The 3,109-nt window shown below is 54.8% G+C and overlaps 1 pseudogene; it reads right to left on the bottom strand.

The window, feature by feature from the left end:
• Window positions 1–327: 327 nt before the first annotated feature.
• Window positions 328–2,451, bottom strand: LOC142568639 (uncharacterized; annotated as a pseudogene).
• Between the last annotated feature and the right edge of the window lie 658 nt (window positions 2,452–3,109).

Below are 3,109 nucleotides of genomic sequence, written 5' to 3'. Positions count from 1 at the left end.
CAATACCTCCCTCTTAAAAACATCGACCCGATGCTTTTTGAGTCCGAATGACATGACCTCCAAATGAGTCCAAATGGCATGACCTCGAACTCGTAGAGGCCATCTGGCGTAATGAAGGCGGTCTTTTCGCTGTCGCTCTCGTCGACTTCTCTTTGCCAGTAGCCAGACTTGAGGTCCATCGACGACAACTATTTAGCGTTGCAGAGCCGTTCCAATGCGTCGTCTATCCGTGGAAGGGAGTGTACGTCTGTGGTGATTAGGACTGTTCGGCACTTTCGCTAGTGCGCAGTGATGCGGAAGACAGACAAAGAGTCATTTATGTGCGTTTATAAAACTCGAAGCAACCTTTAAAATATGAATATATACAGAGAGTTGTTGACAGCGTAACTGCAGGCAGTGTGTCCACGGGCTGAAACAGTCCCGGGTTGCGAGGCTCACAGTTCGGTCGTCACGGCACCGTGCGGTCACCCGTGCTGGAGCTGGCCGCGACGACCACACGCTCGGGCCTCGTTCAGCACGGTTCTCGGACTCGGCACAATCAGGAAGCCGCCGCGGCAGCAGCCAGCGGACTCTTCGTTCCCCGCGCCCTCGATGTCCGGCTCGGACGCCGCTCACGACCGACGTGCTACAGTCGCACGTCCAGCACGACCTCAGTGCCCAGCTCGTACGCCGCTCGCAATCCACGTGCAGCGGTCACACGTGAGGACCTCGTCTAGCACAGCAACATCTGTGCCAGACTGAAACGCTACTCGGCACAGCTCAGGTGCGACTGCTCAGGGACAGGCGGCCTTCGGGTCAGCCAGCGTCTCGAGCACTGGCAGCAGGGGCCCTGGGACGTCCGCGCTCGGCTCCGTGGTCCTCCGCACCGTGCCTGGGACGTCTCGCCTGGCAGGAACCCTCGCCTCGTTCAGCCCAGGAGCTCGGAGCTGCTGCCCGCCTGGATCGAACACCGCGAGCGCGCCCTCGTCCCGCCGTGCTCGTGCACCCGTTGTCTTCCTAGTCGTTCACGGAGCTTGGTGGCCGCTCCGATCTTCTAGGGGCGACTCGCGGCACTTACATACGACATTTCACCCCCCACTTTAAGAAGTTGTTTCATGAAAACAACTTTTCAAAGCACGTACATGGTCAAAGTTCACAGTCTATAAGGCGCGAAGTGTGCACATGAAAAGTCTTTCCACGCGCAAAGTGCTAGTTCCTGAAGTGTTCACAAACGCAATAAATGCAGTATGCACACTTCACGCTGTAAATTCACACTCGGCTCCTGTAGTCAGCGCCCACATTTTCGCTACCCTGTACATTTTCGCTACCCTTCGTGCCACACTGCTCGGGGCGGACACCGGCGGTTCCATCTAGGACGAAAAGCAGCAAAGCTGAACTTGTAGTCAGTCCCATCATGAGCAGTAACTTGTTTGATGGCACTTATGCACTTTCATGGTCCTTGAATCTCAGCAGCACTTTGCCTTCACGGCGATCAATGAGCAAGACATCAGGAAATAGCGGCCCAAAGGTATCCATGCCTTTGTCATCAGGAAGTCCTCGCACATACAGCAGGCGGTCTGACTAGTATGTTGGACTGCTCCGGGGGCTGCTAGGTTCCACCTGCACTGGCTTCCCCTTGAGCTTCTTGCTGCGCCGAAGCTCCAGCTGTGCGGTAGCTACTTCTGGGCTCTCAAAATCCAGGAATGCACTGTGCCTGTTTATAAAGCGGACCCTGCGGATGGCATCTGACAGGGCACAAACTTCATCCTTGGTCACCTGGCTTGACATATTCCCAATGTACAATGAACACTTGCACGTGTCATCAGCCCGGACGTAACGATGTGACTCGGGTATGCTTTCATCAACATCAATACGTGACCTTGTGTCTGAACGGTCCCGAGGGACGCGTCGCTCGTAAGAACGGAGCCCACCCCGACATGGGGTTCCTCCTTTCCGGTCAATGTCCTCGGGCTCACTTTGGCTGTGGCTCTCCGTCTCCTTCCTGGGCTTGCGCCGCTTAGGACGGCCACCGAGACTGCCTTCACTCACACGCCCTTTGGCCCGGTTCGGCGCTCGTCTCCTGCCCTCCTGTCCTTCTTCAGCTCTTTCAGCAGCACCTTCATCCTTTGCTTCAGTAGCCTGTTCCGCCTCCTGCTTGGTTGCCTCAGTTGACACACGTGCAGGGTTTGACGCAGCACTCAAGGTAGCTCTATCCGGGCACACGCTTTGGTGTCGAACAGGCTCCTCTGCTGTCGCCGAGTCTTTGTGCCGTTTTGACACGTAAGACAGTTCATGTGACGGGTTGAAACCAGTAGGGTAAAGCACCCCGTCGATGTTCCCAAGAACAACATCATAGAGTGGCCTTTCCATGCAGAGTGCCAGTGTCCTTCCTCGGAAGAAGGGGGAGTCTACATAGACCTTTGCCTCTGGAAGCCGCTTAAACGAACCGTCCAGAAGGTAAATGGTACGCATGATACCGGTGAAATTCCTTTCCGGCACCATCTAACGCCTGACGACCACAGTACTGCAGCAGGAATCTCTCAGCACCGACACAGGGTGTCCATTGATATATCCGCTTGCCGTCGGCATCTCTTGCGTCTGAAGACAAAGGCAGATGTTTTCTCCATATGTTTTTACACGGGGCCTTGTTTTATCCTCAGATTTAGAGGTAGGAGCCGGACTTGCTTCGTTCCGGGCGGCCGGCATCCGGTCGCAGTCAGCAATGGCACTAAACGCCTCCGTGTTGCTGCCGTTTATGTTTGGGCACTCGTCAGCTTTATGTCCATGTTTCGTGCATTTCCAGCAAGACGAGGACTTCGGTCCTTTTGACCGCGTCCAACAATCTGCAGCACGGTGTCCTTGCTTGCCACATATAAAGCACTCAACCTTTCCTTTCCTGGTCTCTGTTTCGCAATTCTTGCTTTGCAGGGCTGCTTTACTAATCCCTATCTCTTCTTTTCCTCTGGCCAGGTTTTTCAGGTTTTGCGCCTCCAAATAATGGTCAGCCGCTTCGGCTAGCTTGTCGAGGCCGCGGCATCCTCGCTCTTTCAGGAAGATGGCGAGCCTCTCATCGCAACGTAGCAAAAACTGTTCAGAAACAATCTTATCTCTTAATGCGTCATACGTTTTC

The sequence above is a fragment of the Dermacentor variabilis genome, unplaced genomic scaffold (genome assembly GCF_050947875.1).
Source record: "Dermacentor variabilis isolate Ectoservices unplaced genomic scaffold, ASM5094787v1 scaffold_25, whole genome shotgun sequence".
NCBI lineage: Eukaryota > Metazoa > Arthropoda > Arachnida > Ixodida > Ixodidae > Dermacentor > Dermacentor variabilis.
Note: the sequence above shows the minus strand (reverse complement) of the source record. Positions and strands in the feature narration are given on the sequence as shown.